This window comes from Schistocerca cancellata, chromosome 5 (assembly GCF_023864275.1).
Source record: "Schistocerca cancellata isolate TAMUIC-IGC-003103 chromosome 5, iqSchCanc2.1, whole genome shotgun sequence".
Lineage (NCBI taxonomy): Eukaryota > Metazoa > Arthropoda > Insecta > Orthoptera > Acrididae > Schistocerca > Schistocerca cancellata.
Window position 1 is genome coordinate 426,079,404 of NC_064630.1, and position 19,645 is coordinate 426,099,048.

Consider the following 19,645-nt stretch of genomic DNA (forward strand, 5'->3'; position numbering starts at 1 on the left):
ACTACAGTCACTGCCAATAACAACTACAACAGGAATAATAATAATAATAATAATAATAATAATAATAATAATAATAAACCCCGTGGAGGCTCGAGAAAAGAATAGGCCTTCGGTATGTTCTGCCAGTCGTAAAAGGCGACGAAAAGAACATACCACTAATAGGGCTAACCCACCTTTTAGTGTGATTAGTTGGTTCAGGACAGAACTAATGAAGCCTCGGACAAGCGCTGTCACGGTCGGGGAAGACGCTTGAACCCTATGCCCGTCCACAATGGTAACAACACTGCTAGCCACATGGAAAATGATTTAAATCCAAATAGAGGTGTTTTGCAGGACATGCTTCCTGCAACCACTCTAGAAGGAAAACAAAGACAGAGGATGAGATGGTCAGATGAAGTTAACCGACACCTCATGTTCTGTTATTACCAAGCAACAAACTTAGGAACCAACACAACTGGATACAGATCACAAGTATACACAACATTTATTACCAGATACACAGAATTAAAATTTTTAACAGAACAACGACTAGCTGATCAGATCCGTGTAATAATCAGAAATAACAGTATACCTCAGCCAGAATTAGAAAACATCAAACAACAAATACTGGAGCAAAATAATGTGCAATCAGAAGAAGAAGAAAATACAGTAATGGACTCAAACATTCCAGAGCAAACAAACAAAGAACAACACGCATCAATTAAACAATCGGAGGAAAACGAAATCTTAAGACAGCCACCAGAACAAGCACAAATAGAACATGAAGTGACGCTCATGTTAGATATAGAAGAAAAATTTCAGTTGACATATATAGAATACAAAGACACAAATACAGACATTAGACCATTCTTGCATAGACCACCAAATAACCGACAAGTCGATATAACAGTAACAACTATCAACAAAATCATACACAACAAAATAAATGAAAATACAACTATGGAAGAGTTACAACTACTGGTTTATGTAGGAGCACTCACTACACTAAATATACACACTAGGCGGAGATCAGAACCAACCAACACACAGAAGAAACCCACAAAACCAGCATGGCAACACAGGCTACAGATCAGAATAGAAAAACTGAGAAAAGACATCGGACAGCTAACACAATTTATAGGAAATGAAATGTCAGAAAAAAAAACGAAAAAGGTTAGGTAAAATCTCACAACAAGAAGCGATAGAGCAATTAGATGAAAAGAAGCAGAAATTACAAGCATTGGCCAAATGACTTAGAAGATACAAAAAAAGTGAAAATAGAAGGAAACAAAACCAAACATTCAACACAAACCAAAAGAAATTTTACCAGACAATAGATAACACACACATTAAAATAGACAATCCACCAAACATAACAGACATGGAACACTTCTGGAGCAACATATGGTCAAACCCGGTACAACATAGCAGACATGCATGGTGGATACAAGCAGAAACAGACTCATACAAGATGATACCACAAATGCCTGAAGTGATAATTTTGCAACATGAAGTCACCTGAGCAATTAATTCTACGCACAATTGGAAAGCTCCTGGAAATGATAAAGTAGCAAATTTCTGGCTAAAGAAGTTCACCTCAGCACATTCACATCTAACTAAATTATTTAACAATTACATTGCAGACCCATACACAGTCCCTGATACACTTACACAAGGAATAACTTATCTGAAACCTAAAGATCAAGCAGACACAGCAAACCCAGCAAAATATTGCCCCATAACATGCCTACCAACAATATACAAAATATTAACTTCAGTCATTACACAGAAATTAATGACACATACAACACAGAACAAAATTATAAATGAAGAACAAAAAGGCTGCTGCAAAGGAGCACGAGGCTGTAAAGAGCAACTGATAATAGATACAGAGGTGACATATCAAGCTAAAACTAAACAAAGGTCGCTGCACTAGACAAAGACAAAGACTAACAAAAATACCGAAAACAGAATTGACATCAAGAAACAAGACAAGCTTTTGATAGTGTACCCCACTCATGGTTACTACAGATATTGGAAATATACAAAGTAGATCCTAAATTATTACAGTTCCTAAACATAGTAATGAAAAATTGGAAAACCACACTTAATATCAAAACAAATTCAAATAATATCACATCACAGCCAATACAGATTAAGCGTGGAATATACCAAGGAGACTCATTAAGTCCTTTCTGGTTCTGCCTTGCTCTGAACCCACTATCCAACATGCTAAATAATACAAATTATGGATATAATATTACTGGAACATACCCACACAAAATAACACATTTGCTATACATGGATGATCTAAAACTACTGGCAGCAAAAAATCAACAACTCAGCCAATTACTAAAGATAACAGAAGTGTTCAGCAATGATATAAATATGGCTTTTGGAACAGACAAATGTAAGAAAAATAGCATAGTCAAAGGAAAACACACTAAACAAGAAGATTACATATTGGATAACCACAGCGACTGCATAGAAGCAATGGAAAAAACAGATGCCTGTAAATATCTAGGATACAGACATAAAATAGGAATAGATAACACAAATATTAAAGAAGAACTAAAAGAAAAATGTAGACAAAGACTAACAAAAATACCGAAAACAGAATTGACATCAAGAAACAAGACAAACGCTATAAATACTTATGCTATACCAATATTGACCTACTCATTTGGAGTAGTGAAATGGACTGACACAGACCTAGAAGCACTCAATACACTTACACGATCACAATGCCACAAATATAGAATACATCACATACATTCAGCAACAGAAAGATTCACATTAAGCAGAAAGGAAAGAGGAAGGGGATTTATAGACATAAAAAAACCTACATTATGGACAGGTAGACAATTTAAGAAAATTCTTTATAGAACGAGCAGAAACTAGCGAAATACACAAAGCAATCACTCATATAAATACATCGGCTACACCATTGCAATTTCATAACCACTTCTACAACCCTTTAGATCACATAACATCAACAGATACGAAGAAAGTTAATTGGAAAAAGAAAACACTACACGGCAAGCACCCGTATCATCTAACACAGCCACACATCGATCAAGACGCATCCAACACATGGCTAAGAAAAGGCAATATATACAGTGAGACGGAATGATTCATGATTGCAATACAGGATCAAACAATAAACACCAGATATTACAGCAAGCATATTATTAAAGATTCCAATAGCACAACAGATAAATGCTGACTTTGCAAACAACAAATAGAAACAGTAGATCACATCACAAGTGGATGTACAATACTAGCAAATACAGAATACCCCAGAAGACATGACAATGTAGCAAAAATAATACATCAACAACTTGCCATACAACATAAACTAATAAAACAATACGTTCCCACATACAAGTATGCACCACAAAATGTACTGGAGAATGATGAATACAAATTATACTGGAACAGATCCATTATAACAGATAAAACAACACCACATAACAAACCTGACATCATACTCACCAATAAAAAGAAGAAATTAACACAACTAATCGAAATATCCATACCCAATACAACAAATATACAGAAGAAAACAGGAGAAAAAATTGAAAAATACATCCAACTGGCTGAGGAAGTCAAGGACATGTGGCATCAGGATAAAGTTGACATTATACCAATTATACTATCAACTACAGGAGTCATACCACACAATATCCACCAGTACATCAACAATACAGCTACATCCAAACATATATATACAACTACAGAAATCTGTAATTATTGATACATGTTCAATTACCCGAAAGTTCCTAAATGCAATGTAACATATACCGTGCAGTTAAAAGGAAGCCACGCTTGATCAAGGTCCGCGTCACTTTCCATTTTTAACTAGACATAACATCTGAGAAAGGAAAGAATAATAATAATAATGTGCATAACTTATCTGACACAACAAAAAATCTTTTTTTTTCGTGGAATTTTGTTGTTTTGTTCATAATTAAGCACAATAATAAAATATTGTGTAAGCTTTTGCAACTATCTATTTTACATTTTTGTTAGTGGGTGTTTTTGGACAGATGCACAAGATCCCTTACGGATGTATTAGTTCACGAATTTACTCCCAGATGTTCTTACGCTGCATCAATGCAATAACTTGTGCTAACTGTACAGTTACTTGTTAAATGTTCGCTTATAGTCACGCTTATTTGATTTTGTCACCTGCTCAGTCAAAGGGAGGCCCTAGTTTCTTTGAAGCTAACTTTTCCTGCTAATTTACTTTCCTGTTCCCAGAATGAGATTTTCACTCTGCAGTGGAGTGTGCACTGATATGAAACTTCCTGGCAGATTAAATCTGTGTGTCACACAGAGACTCAAACTTGGAACCTTCACCTTTCATGGGCAAGTGCACCACAAACTGTACTGGCCAAGCACGACTCATAACCCAACCTCACAGCTTTACTTTTCAGTTAGCATTTAAAATAGATTCAACATAGTTCATGTTTACACTATACATGAAAGCCGGTTGGCACACAGTAAAAACCAACTCCAAACGTAAAGTGGCATTTGTGGAAATTATTAAACTCGAGTAGTAATGTCTAGCAACATGCTCACTTGAGTAGAGTACAAATGGGGCACTGAGATCCATTATGATCTAAAGCACAGCACCGTCGATCCCACCTTTAAGTGAATATCAGAGAAACCAGTGATACAGCATTTCATGAATTTTCGTATATACAATGTGGACCTACAGCACAGGTAAACCTGACTCACCATAAGATCAACAGATTTCAGGAGTATGAATAAATGTTACAATCTTGCAATTGACCATTATGTGCTTTAGGCCCTTATCATTCTCATGAGGGAAACTCCCTATTGCATCCTCCTCAGATTTAGCGGTAAGAGGACCCAGTGGACAGCCCGTCAAAAACTGAGCACAGATCAGGCATGAAAACAGGAAGATGATGTACTCAACTCTGAAAAAAAAAGCAAAATAGAAACAGTGAACAGTCCAAGCTCAAGAAGTACAACACCGAGGACCGATGAAGAGCCACAGCATCATGGTTAAGCGGTGACGGAGTTGGACTACAAACCAAATGAGCCTGAATCAAAGTTGCATCATGTCCTTTTTTTTTTTTTTTTTTTTTTTTTTTGCAAAATTATGAACTGTCTGTCCAGTCACTGATGGGTCTGTTCTTTGTATTCTAATTTGTGTCTGTGTTGTGGTGTAATGTCCATTTGCAATGGGGAGATATAAGGAAGAAAAACTGCCAATGTTTGATGATAAGGCTACAAGTCAACCGAATCCTCCACCAGAAAACACAGCTGGTGTGTCATACATGGCATTAGTGACAGTATGCATGTCACATGATAGAACTCTCTTATCAACAAACCTAACTTGTATGCCTGATGAGTGAGTGAGATACGCCTCCTTGCCCAGTGTAGGTGTTCATATGGATGTAATTGTGATCAGTCTCAAAGAAATGATGAAAATATAATAGTATGTCACATAAACTGCAACAAATCAACATAACAGTTTCACAATCACACAGTTTTCCCTGTGCTCTATCAAAAATATGTTTTTAAGTGAAGTGGCATTGTGTTTTGATAGCTTTGACCCTTGAATTCCTTTGTTGTAACATAGTTCACACCCATTTATTTGTTGTTTTCATTTCTGTGAGATGCCTGTATGGTATCTCACCAGTTCTCACTGTTCATCACATTTACTTGCAAAGTAATGTATTCTTACCACATGACTCATATTCTATAACCAATATATAGTATGACAGTTGCAAAGACTACAGAAAGAGAACAAACATTTCAATGACCAGAAGGACAGTTGATATTTTTGTTTGAAAAATAAATAAAAAAATTGGCACAAGGAATTTTGAACATTGTTCATCTGCTTTACAGTCCAACACTGTGACCACTTAACCACAATGCCTTGGACCTCCAAGTATGCTCAACTAGTCTTAGTAATCAGCTATCATGGAAGGTCTGTTAAGATACTTGATGTATAGACATTTTTGTCACTACATATGCTCACTAAGTGATATTCGCAGTAAACAACATAATTCTCATTCATGTAAGTTATAGTACGTGCAGTCATGATATTGTTAATTTTTTACTGTCCTAACAAAAGTTCTACTGTAGTCTGTGGAATTAAATTTTGAAAGAAAGTTCCAACTGCCCAAAACAGGGGACCACTCACACACAAGTTAGCAAGCAGGAAAAGGGATTGGGGATGGATAGCTTAGGGCTTAAGAGGCAGGCGGCAGGTATGCTGGCTAGGAATGTGGGAGGGATGAGTAGCAGCTGCCCGGGCAGGTGTGTGATACACGAATACCGGAGCAGATGAACTTATCACTTTGGTGGGTGATGTGTTGCACAAGGATATTTTGAACTGACAAATGATATAGCCACTATAGAAAGGTTATTTTTATAATGAATTAGATATCCACTGTTTGGATGTACATTTTATTAATGCGTTTGTACTATGAAATGGATGGACGCAGCATTTCTGCAAGCCTGGACTTTGTACCACGTACACTGTTCATGCTGTTCGGGCGGTTTACTCCATGTTGTCGGGTGGAGACACAATGTGAGCCATAGATTAGATTAGATTCAGTTTTCATTCAATAGACCCCAAAAATGAGATGCTTCTCATGGGTGTGGAACATGTCAGAAAGTATAACACAAAAAACATAAAACATTTGAATAATACTCACATAGAGGAAGAGCGGCTGTGGCAATGACTGTGATGTCACAGGGACAGGAGAAAATTTGTTATACATTTACTAAATTGGAATGTGTTAAATAAAATTGACTGTTTTTGGGCTTAGTTACATAATTACAATTGTGATGTTCTGAATGAAGAAGTACTTTTGTATTTAGTGGTTGTTGTAAGCATGAGTACAATATACGGTGCAATTAATTATTTAAAAAAATGTTGAAATTGTACTCTTAACTTTAAGCAGCACTTTGAGAAACGAAGTTTGATCAGAAGAGGTTGGTGAGTATGCTGAAGTAACATAATCTAGATTGATTACTAGGAAGTCTTAGCTCCTGATCAGACTTTAATTTTCCACCTGATGTGACGGTAAAGAACCAGTGGACCATCATATAAGGTGATCGTGAAATAACCCAGAAAAAATAAAGCTGGTAGTAAGTAAAATTTACAAAGAGCAAGAATGGTAAACAAAAATTTGAAATTTTCAGGAGAGTTGGTGAATTTTGAGTACACACAGGTTTTCAGGAGTTCATATCTATAGCCAGTAGTTGCAAAGATCAACAGCCAATATTATAATGCAATGCAAAATCAATTTCACGCACTGCGAATCAAAAATTCTGAAAAAGTTTGGGTAGCTGATGAACAGTTATTAAAAACTTAGACTATGGTTAAGTTGGAGAAGAAAATAACTAGTCCACAAGTCATAAGATTGACTACATCAGAGGGCTTTGACTGTAATAATTCCACAACCAAACTGCAACAGCAGTCACAGGTCACAGTTGCAGTTTGACAACCTACAGTGGTGACAAGCATTAACGACACACCCATTTTCGATGATGTCCTATGATCTGTACATTTATCAAGTTTCCTGTCAGCATCTACATGCGGCAAGATTCTGGTGAGCTGTATAAAAGCTAAGTTAATTAGTTGCTAATAGTTTCTTTCTTTTCCTGATGATTTTGCAACCAGAGCTTGTTGGTGTACTATAGCAGCTTAGCTAGCCTTGTTACAGTATTAAGCTGAGGCCTATAAAACACACATTATTGTAGACATTGTATGCCCGTGGAGACAAGAAAAATGGGCAAGGGTGCCCCAGCATGGTTTAGGACATTTAGCACACATTAAGTATTGACCTAAAGGAGATAACTGATAGTATATAAACAACAAACATGAAACTTGGACAAACAAATACATCACTAGAGAATACTGAAACTGTATTAAAGAATTAAATAAAATATCAAACACCACACTATAATAGCATATCAATGAGGCACATGGGGAAAGCAAGAAATACAAAATATCATACCACAGTTACAGGTAAAACTTTTGACAATTCCAAAGGAGATAAATAAATAAATATTTAAACTGCAATTTAGTGTGAAATGAAGTGAAAGATCAATTTAAAGTTGTGAACAAGTACTACAAACAGTTGAAAGAATTAACTGAGCAGGAATTTAATATAATACATAATGAAACTGCATGCTCTCAAGCTTTGTAACAAAGCAAAGATTCAGATCTAGCCACTATTTCAGGCTCTGCACTTGCTAGTTTGGAGGAGCATGTAGTTGACCCAGTCGATAATAAAGTACAAGAAAAAACTGAACTGTCTCTCTGTCTCTAGATACATGTCATTACAATGTGGAAACAGGTAGAATAGAGTGTGAACTCCAAGCTGATTAAGGAATTACACCTGGGAAGTGGAATTAGTCTATCCAGACAGCTCCCAAAATTTAAGCCAGATGGGGAGTTTTATCCCATGTATTTCTTAAGAGTATTTACTAAATATTCAAGGAAATTTTTTCAATGACAGCCACATTAGGGCATTGAAATTAATCAATGATGCAAGCTGAAAATTTGTACCAGACCAGGACTCAAACCTGAATGTTCCGCTTCTCTAGAACCGTTGCCTTAACTATCATGGCCATCGAGACACACTTGTCAGCTAACCCAAATTCCTAACTTTTCATACACCAACACAGTGTCCCTGTCCATGTACTCACTCACAGTGCAAGCTGTATTCTCTCAAGAGGAAACTAAACTTGGTATGCATCCGCACTAGAGGAATCATGTTTGGCTGTCAAGCCTATAGAAAAGTTACTTCTACATGAACAGGGGCACCACATTGATGTATGACAAGTTGGGAATTTGTGACAGCCAAGAAGTGTATCTGGATGGCCAAAGTGGTTAAGGCAACTGTTCTACAAATTTAGAGCATCCAGGTTCAAGTCCCGGTGTGACACAAATTTTCAGTTTGTATCATTGATTAATTTCAGTGCCCTTATGTGCCCACTATTGGAAAAAAATTCCCTGACTATTGATATCCATGGCCAGTGGATCATAATAGTGTGTGGTGTTAGTTCTGCCAGACATGTCCAACAGAAGAGACACTACACACATATTTATGTAATTTTACTAAATCTGTACCCAAGAGATGGGATGATTGATGTCACATTAAGTTATTTAGACAGTGATGCTGCAAGATGGAGAACAGCTCATGCTGAAGAATTCATGTCATAATAAAAATTTTCAGGAAAAATTTAAAAAGAAGTTCGGTCTCCTAGTACTAAAGAAAAATTGCCACTTGACCTTCTTGATTCACAGGATGATAGAAATAATTGGGGAACTTATAAGAAATACTTAGTGTGGCACTTAGAAAGGTCTAAATATTTAGATGATCCAATAAATTGTATTACTTTTTTATGCAAGGTAAAAGATTTGCGGTAGAATATGATTAATTGTTAATGATGTGATGACATTTATCGAAGGTTTATGTATGTCAGACAAGAAATGTGAGGATTATACATGAAGAGAAAATCATCAAACAGATAACATTGAAGGGAATCATTATCCAGCACAATTCCAACGAAAGAAAATATTTTAAAGTAAAGAAGCATAATACTGACAGGCGAAGCAATCTAGGGTGTAACTAGACCCAGCATTGTCCATAAATATACCAATGGGAAAAATCATAACACCAAAAAATAATTAATGTAGGATAATCATATTTCACTAATACATTTGCCTAGGTAAAATATTTAAGTGATCAAAATTGCAAGATCACAGATTAATGTAAGCTCAAGATAATCACTACAAATGTGAAATGCTGTTATATTAACAACCAGTGTAACCACCAGAATGTTGAATGCAAGCATGCAAACGTGCATGCATCGCATTTTACAGATACCAAATGTCAGTTTGTTGGATGGAATTCCAGCCTATTGGACTTGGTGAGTCAATAGAGGAATGCTATCTGTGGATGATGCTGGAATGGTTGCCTGATGATGTCCCACACGTGCTAGACTGGAACAGGTCTGGTGATGCAGCAAGCCAAGACAATACGTCGACTTTCTCTAGAGCTTCTTGTATTACAAAACGGTTTGCAGGCAAGTGTTATCCTGTTGGAAAACACTCTCTGGAATTCTGTTCATATAGTGGTAGTGTGGCAAAGTGGTAAAAAATTATTCGCTAACTCTCAGTGAAGCAAGCTGCAAAAATAATGCCCATCTACCTCAGTATAGCATTCGTTCACCACCCATTGCTCTGCATTCAATGGTACTATGTAGATGATGTTAAAAGCAGCATTGAAGAAAACCATCATCCATACTTACGATTGCAAAGTCCGTGTAACTCAAGTAACAAAATAAACCTGTAAATCTCTAATACTAATGGGCAAAAATGGATGCTTCATTCCTTCATTTTAAATGTGCACTTATCGATACTAATATTTTTATTGTCTTTTAGTTATGTTGTCAACAAGCCCACATTTACATCGATAGCACATCCACTTCTAGTTCATGCAGTTTATACCACATGCTAGACATCCAGAAATGTGCTAAGACCAACCCAAAATATTACAAGATCAATACAGTCAATACTCTGCTACGAAATGAGTTTCACACTTGGTCCTTTTCAGTGGATTCTTCAAATGAAGATGCTTGCCAAAAATGTTCTGTAAATGCATTCTGAACACGCCACGCAGAATTCATCACAAAGGCCAACAGTTTCACATGCAGTTTTCTCTACAACAAACACTCAAAAATCTCCCAAATATCACAGAACTGTCCGTAAATGCATCTGCTTGCCCGGCATTATAAATTGAACGCGAAATAACAGTCACTTATTCATTTTACAAATACCTTTTTTGGACATGTCTAACATGACTTCCTTGTCTGGGTGCTAGTCCACGACTCACTGAATGCCTTTTTTCTACAAGAGGTGGAGACGCTCCATGCCCACACCGGCATGATGGCCAACACAATAGGTCTCCTGCCATCTCTGCATAAGGGTTAGTATTCAATAAAGTGAGGTGTCACAGGGTGAGCGTACTGTGATGTTTGCGTACGTCTGGTTAAGGTTAACCATTAATACGCGCTCATCTGGAGATAGATTGGGTCGAAATCGAACAAAGGGTAGTGGTTTGATGGGCAGAGGAAAAAAAGTGCCAAGGCAAGAGCCAAGGATAAAAAACTGTGCGATAGTTGTGTCGGGTGATAAGAGCAGTAGCGGTTGTCTTGCTGCCTGTGATAGGTCGTGCAAGGATAGGCTTTGTTAGTAGTGGGTATCATGCATGTCGATACCTTGACGTTGTGCAATGCCTAGTGATACATTTTAATATTACCTTCTCAACAACCTTGCTGAGCGAACACAGCAGACTGATGGGTCGGTAATTTTGTGGGAGGGAGTGGTCTCTCCCTGGCTTCCTGAACATCAGGACCTTGGCCGCCTTCCAAAGTCAGGGAAGTGTTGGTGTTTCAGGATGGCATTCGTTAAGTGTGTAAGGTATACTACAGCTTTATCCGTGAACTCCTGGAGGACACGGTTTTGAATGCCATCAAGCCCAGGGTTTTCTTAGCATTGGTGTGCTTGACAGCCCATGTGATTTCATTTGTGCTAGTACATCTAATTTCATTGCGCGAGGGCTGGGCTACAAGTCGTGTAACCTCCTGGTCCATTTCAAGTGTGAATACTGGGTCTGAGGGAACCAGATTCGGCATGAAAGATGCTGCAAGTGTTGTGGCCATAAGCTCTGCCTTCTCCGTCAAGGAGTAGGCTGGGCCATTTGGTCCTTGTAACGTGGGAATGTAATGTTTCTCCATGGTTAAGTGTCTGGCCAGCTGCCACATGCCAGGACATGTGGTATCTAGCCCAGTGAGTTTCTGTCCCCATTGTTCATTTCTGAATATTTCTATTTTACCCCATATTATCCCCTGGAGTCTGTTGATGTGCAGTTTATAGAACGGGCGCCTGGTATGCTGCCAGTATCTCCTGAGGTGGTTCACCATTGAGATAAGGCCCAGGATCTCCTGGGACAGGGCCGTCAAGGGTTGTCTTGGTGTTGTATATGGAATGACGTCAGTCATTGCATCTTGGACGGCAGTTGTGAGAGCCTCCACAGCCTCATCGATTTGCTGTGTGTTGTTAATTTCGTGGGTGTCAGGAATACGACTATCAAGCGTTTCCTTGAACAGTGTCCAATTCACGTGCTTGTAGTTAAGCATCCTGCATGGTTCTGTGTCCTGCAGTGTTTCTTCTGTGTGCAGTATTACAGGCATGTGGTCTGAGTCCAGATTGTTTTCAACCGTAAGGTTGAGTGTGCATGTGATGCCCTTTATGAGGGCTATGTCTAACACGTCTGGCCTATGTCGGGGCTGTGTAAGCACGAACGTGGGAACGTCCGGCCCAAGTATAATGTAGTTTTGGCCTAGTGGATGTTCGTACAGTTTCTTGCCATTGGAGGTTCGTATTCGTGAGTTCCAATTGGGGTTTTTAGCGTTTAGGTCTCCAGCGGTGATTACCCGTGGTGCTATGTTGAGTACTGTGCTGATATCGTGTGTTATTATGTTTTTAGGAGGATTGTACATCGATACCAGTGCGGTGTTGGTTCTGTTGAACTTGACCCTGACGGCCGTGGCCTCTAGTCTTTCAAGTGCAGGGAGCTCGATGTTCGTGTGTTCTATGTCTCTGTGTATGATGATGGCCGTGCTGCCTCCCCTCCTGCCATCCGTTCAGTCGGTACGATACCCTGGGATGCGTTTAGGTCTCCAGCGGTGATTACCCGTGGTGCTATGTTGAGTACTGTGCTGATACCCTGCGATGTTTAGTTGTTTGCGAGGCATAAGCAGTGTTTCGTTCACAAGAGCGATTCGGATACCCTTTCGCTCCATGAATGCGGCCATTTCGGCTTTTTTGTTTGTGATCCGGTTGGCATTCCAAAACAGGATCTGTGAGTTTGTGTTAGCGTCTGCGTTTCGGGGCTGGTGTGGCATATTATCCATGTAGTAGCGTAAAAAATGGTGTGATAGTGGCTTGGAAGCTAGTGCAGTTGAGTGTGCTCGACATGAATTGCATGAAGAGTTGTGAGACACACCCCATAATCTTTGTGACTATTTCGGTGGTCGTGCATCTGGGGAATAATGTTTCCATTATTCTCTGGGATGTTGACATAATGTTGGGCATGTCTGCCTGTGTGTTGTTGGTCATGTTAGCGGCCGCTTGTTCCTGTGTTGGCGTCTGGTGAGGGCTGGCCTGTGTGTCGGCTGTTTGTGTGACAGTTGTGGGCGCCTGTGTATTTTCTGTGGTGAGTGGGTGTGTTGTGTGGGTTGTCAAGTTGGTGTCCGGATCGTGTTCGTGAGTATTGGTGTCCTGTTGCCTGTGTACTTGTTGTGGTGTGGTCGTGTTCCTCCTGTTGAGGTTGTTTCTCCTTCTCCTCCTCCTCTGACACTGTGGTTGTCCCTGTATTGGTGCGTCTTATGTAGCCTGTAGTGGGCTGCAGTCCGTGATCTCAGGGAGTAGGGTGGTGTCGTGTGGTGTGCCTGGTGCTGATGTGGTGTTAGGTGTTGTGTTTGTCTGTTGTGTGTCTGTTGCTGGAGTGTGTGTTGTGCGTGTCCTGAGCTCTGAGGCTCCTCTGACCGTCCCACACTGCTGGGGCTGCCAGCGACCACTCCAGTGGAGGATACTCCACTTCTTACTGGGCGCCGGGGCGGTTTCGGAACTGTGATGGCGGTAGGTTTAGCGTGTTTGGTTATTTTGTGCCTCAGAGCTGCTTTGTGTGCAATGCACCCCCTGTAGTTTGCTGGATGGGCAGCACCACAGTTGGCGCACGTGCGAGGTGCTGTATGGGGGAGTTTGCAGTGTTGGGTCGTGTGACCGCCAGCGCAAATGCGGCAGCGGGGAGCGAGACCGCATCGGATACCCGTGTGTGCAAAGCGCTGGCAGTTGTGGCATTGTTGAGGGTGCGCGGCATGTTGTAGATCTCTACATTGACAACCATATGAAGAAACAATTTTAACTTCAACAGGTCGTGGGACTTGGCCGTGTCGGCCAATTCTGCCATGTAGTTGTGCGATGGTCTTGCTGTGCTGAACTCTGACATTCGGTTTACCCAAATGCACTCCCGCCCGAGAGCAGGGAGTTCTTCGTGTACTATTTTGGTTGGGGTTCATGAATCTATCCCCTTGATCATGTACTGCTGTGTCTTTTCAAGGATTGTTCTGTACGTGAAATGCTCTACCTTCCTTTCTTTAAGAAAGTCCAGCAGATTCAAGTAATCTGATTTGTTTGCCACGTACAGTTTGGCGTGTTCCCCAGTGAGTTTTGAGTAGTATGTTGTGGGGTTGTGTTTCTTATTAAATTCTTTGTTTAGAAGACTAAGGTCTCTGTAGTTGTGTATGATGACTGGTGGGAAGCCAGTCACAGTATTGTTTGGGTTCTGTGTAGCTGCTTGTGTGTTTGTGGATGCTGCAGTCGCAGGGTTGTTCTTGTTGGTCCCTATGTTGCCTTTGTTGTTAATTAGAGTTGGCAACAGCACTTGGCCATTGCCTCGTGAGTTTGTGGGCTCACTTGTTTGTGTGTTTGGTGGCTGTTTGTGTCTTGGACTGACCTGCTGCCACAGTCCATCTACATCAGTGTTAGCTGTGTCCTCCGTCAGCTCTGGCTCCTGTTCTGTCGGTGCCTGGGCCACCAGAGGTGAAAGAGAGGGCATGTCCTTCGAGTTTTCAGCAGGCACTTGTGTTTGTGGTGTGGGTGTTGCTGTCTATGAGTGTTCACTGCCCTTCAGCTGTGCAATCAGCTCTTGCAATCTGCTTGTCCTTCAAGGCAACCTGATCTTGGAAGGTGGACAGTGGGACGGAAATGCAGGCGGGAGTAGACGGCATTCCTGCCTCTTGGGCTGCAGCTTTGCTGCGGGTAAGTGGTGGGAAAGCACAAGAAAGATCAGACATCTTTGGTGCTTGGAGGAATTTTATTTGGATAGGGAAGGATGTACGACAATTTTGCTCTTTTTACTAAATGAAATATTTGCTTTTTCAGCGAAAGTGCAGTGTCCTTACAGAAGAGGGGGTCCCTATGATCTATCTGCGCAGTGTGCAATGCACGGCGCAAGAGAGCGTGGGTAGAAGAAAGCGGCCTACAGTGCGCGGGATTATATGACGTGAACGGGCCCTTGATACTGAGATTACCCTACCAAAGAATGGGAGAATCCTGCTGGGGAGATTTGCAACCGAAGTTGCTGGAAATTGAGCCGAAACTCTTGCCACTTAGCGCCTGGAAGCGTTAAGCGGCTTGTGCTGGTTTGTGCCACTCAGAAGAGCATCACTGGCAGCTACGCCAGGTGCAGAGAGCAGCATTCCGCTCTGGTCAGCTGCTCGACTGCCACTCACTGAACGCCATTGGTTTCAGGGCATACAACTCATCCCAATGTGCGGAAAAGACTTTACTCTCATTGGTTGATCAAAATGAACAGCCAATCAGATTAATCTTTCATGATCATATTCATGTTCAATCTGCTTTACTCCAGTCAACATTCACAGATGCATCTATGTCATTTCCTGCTGCAAGTATTAACAAAATGTTCCACTGAACCAAATGAAACGAAAACTAAGAGAAAACTAAACTTGAAATATACTTTAGAACTGATTATCCTCTTACTACCTTTCTGGCTGCCTTATTAAAAAACCAAACGCTCATAGACATACGTCATCTGCCATTTAGGGGGATTCACAGTTTTTTTCATGACGTCCTGGTGGCGTAACACTTGCGAGTTATGTAAGGTGTAATACAGTATAGAATTTAAATCTGACATATTTCCCACATACACACTCACATTCACTTTCATTTACTCTCACCCTAACACAAAGTATAGATATTAACTTTAAAACTGTTGTTTCCATTACGAATGAAAAATTATCGAAAGTTTAGAACTGAAAATCTTTATAAAATAAATCAGCACACTAATAGTGCTACTACTGTTTTCAAATAACAAAATAAATATAAACTGCTATTATTACTATCTGAATTTATTTTCTTAAGTGTTGGTTAAGTACTTTTTTAATAGATTTTTTTATATCTCTGAAACTATTATAGGTTGTTGTTGTTGTGGTGTTCAGTCCTGAGACTGGTTTGATGCAGCTCTCCATGCTACTCTCTCCTGTGCAAGCTTCTTCATTCCCAGTACCTACTGCAGCCTACATCCTTCTGAATCTGCTTAGTGTATTCATCTCTTGGTCTCCCTCTACAATTTTTACCCTCCACACTGCCCTCCAATACTAAATTGGTGATCCCTCGATGTCTCAGAACATGTCCTACCAACCAATCCCTTCTTCTAGTCAAGTTGTGCCACAAGCTCCTCTTCTCCCCAATTCTATTCAATACCTCCTCATTAGTTATGTGATCTACCCATCTAATCTTCAGCATTCTTCTGTAGTACCACATTTCGAAAGCTTCTATTCTCTTCTTGTCTAAGCTATTTATCATCCACGTTTCACTTCCATACGTGGCTAAACTTCATACAAATACTTTGAGAAACGACTTCCTGACATTTAAATCTATACCCGATGTTAACAAATTTTTCTTCTTCAGAAACGCTTTCCTTGCCATTGCCAGTCTACATTTTATATCCTCTCTACTTCGATCATCATCAGTTATTTTGCTCCCCAAATATCAAATTTTGACACAAAGCTCGTCTGAATAACAAAAGGTCATGTACCAAATTTGGAATAAAACAGCTAATAGCTAATATTTAATGTAGTTATTTAGTTTCTTAGGTGAGGTGAATAAGTGATTTTAGTACGCCCCACAGTGAGCATTCTCACGGTCTGCTTTAGCGACACATATGGCAGGTCACATGCCGGCTGCCACCGAATGCTACTATACTGCAGGTTCCCAAAACAGCTTGCCATAACGTAACACACTTACTGCAAAAATCTACAGTCGTGTAATAGCTGCAATGCTACACACCCCCTTAGAAACTAAAAATTTTCCTGATAATGTTTTTATGTTTCTTACAGTTTTTTCTGTAATGTTTCTCCTTAGCTACACTGACACTTTTCATTAAACTGTTTTCTCAAAAAAAAAAAAAAAATTTCATTTGATTAAATTATTTAAATTATATCACATCACAACAAGAGATATCTATTTACATCAATTGTTAATGGCTACGGCTTGATGATGTACAGGAAATTAATTTTACAAAGGGAGATAATTATTTTTCATCAGCTGAAAAGAAATAACACATCTAATGTTCTTACAGGATCCTTTAACAATTTAATGCTTTCTTATTGAAATAATGATTACAACCAAATTCAACCTTCAAAATTTACTTATTACACTACTTTTTTCCAAAATTTTTAAATTTTCAAACCATTCATGAAGAAGATATATATATAGTTTTCTTTTGTTTTTTCATTATGTCATCTACTCTTGACACTTTGGGGGTTGTTCAAATATTTCCACTAAAGAAGAAAAATGAGTATGTGCCATAAGCACATACACTGGAATCACGAAATGGCTCGTCACTGGTATTTAGCGTCCAGCTCTGTCTCAACCTTGGGTTCACCCTCAGTGCCTGTAATATACTGTACATCTCAGTGTCCATTCTCAGTCTCTACATCCTAATCCTAACACACATATGTACTTTACTCCACAATTGCTGATTCCATGACCTTTTTTTTTCCCGAAAACGTTACTGTCCTCCACAATATACTTCTTATTTACTCAAAGCTTTTATTTTCAGACAGATTCATAGCTCAACAAAACTCAACATCTCTTTACATTTAGTATTAATTAATTCAGTGAAAAATGAATGAACTGCTTTTAAAAATTTTAATAGTACACCCAAAATTGGCACTACTACTGAAATCTTATTTTCAAAATCTGTGTGTAATTTAAGTGAGTTACTGTTACAAATATTGCTAATTCAAATTTGCTCCTTCTTATCCCTCTTTCAGAAAATCAAAATTCACTGCTTGTCTTCACACAAAAGCTACTGTACACAAAGAACAAAATATAACATCATAAAATATCCTGCCAAGTTATCTCCACCAGCATCTGCAGCTCTGAAAAACATCATTACTCATTACGTAAATAAATACAAAATTACTGAGCGCTGAAAACAATTCAGTCCACCTCCTGCAGTCCAGTAGCACCTCCTATCTACATCATGCCAAAAGAGAAAACAGTTTTATCACATTACTAAAATTTACCTATGTCTACTTCAGTAGATTTGAGACACCTCTTACATACTACTATATACCAAAACCATCTATTCTACATAAAGTCCTTATAAACTTACTGCAAATTATCCTTGCCAGCTTCTGTGGCTTTAGTAAAGTCCTCACATTAGACACACCTTTACCTAAGGAATACAGTATTATTGGCAAAGAATACCAAAAGCCCATGTAGAAAAGTTGAGCATAACCCATGCCACCTCTGTGGCGCTGCACTTCTCATATACAATATCCAGGAAAATAAAAAAAAAAAATCCTTATAGAACAGTACTGAATCTCCTAGCCGATTATTGTGCCTCTTCATTACTCATTACTGCAACTATCTCCAGCCAATTTCTTTTTACTCTTTAGGAAGCCAATCCACTTTTGCCTCAGAACACATCACCTTTACAATAACATTTCTACCAGTTACATAAAACTTCAGGAAAATTAGACATCTTAAGCTCACCTCAAAAAAAAAAAAAAAATCTATCTTTGGAAAACTTTTCAACTTTTCATATTACTGTTTAGTCACATTAAAGTATTTTTTCCATATATTTCCAATCCTCTCTCTTTCTGGTTAGTCTTGTTAGTCCTCTTAGTTTCTACTGGGACACTATCTCTCTGCATACCTTGTACTACTCCGCAAACTCTATTTACTGACACTATTTACAGTGGTAGGGAAGAAAGTGAGGTGGATGCTCAGGTGAGATACACCAAACAACACCTTATAATCAGGAGTTCTTTATTCACCTCATCACACAAGTATGGCTTACACAGAACTGGATGGCAGACTCCACAAAGATAATGTTTTGCTCAGTTCAAAGATGATGCTCAGATCAATACTGGTGTCGATCTCATCGGCGTCACATAGCCACCGCACCCCCACAGTATGGAGTACTCCTGAGAGGCCGGGAGGGGGGGGGGGGTGACCATGGCGTCAGCATGGGTGGTCCGCGGGGGAGCCGGACCACAGTCAGCTTGACAGCATCGTTGGGGAGCAGTGTGGGTAGATGTCATGAAGGAATTTCCGACCCCCGAACCTGGAAGTCTTTGAAGTGCACCAGGCGTCGTACTGAGCGTGCTGGTCGTGCGGTGACAGGTAGGTCAGCGATTTGTGGGAGGAACGGAGTGACAGCGACGATGTCTCCAGTGGGCGTGGCGGACACATGAAGCATGTCCAGGTCGACGTCAGGTGAGAGGGGAACAAATTTCACCAGGTGGCAGGGAATGGCGGAGGTTGTGTCATGAGCACCAGATGAAGGGAAACATACAATGAACAGTGTGTCATCGCGTAGTATTATAGAGATGTCATGGATTATGTCCGGAGGGACAGGCACAAATACCTTGAGCGAGGGCACGTACAAGATGAGGGGGGGGGGGGGGGGGGTGAGAAACCTCGACAGGGCGAGGCAGGCGACGGGTGAGAGGTCAAAGGGACCGGAGAAGGGCCCGGTGGCAAGGGTGTGATCATAGGTAAGCTCAT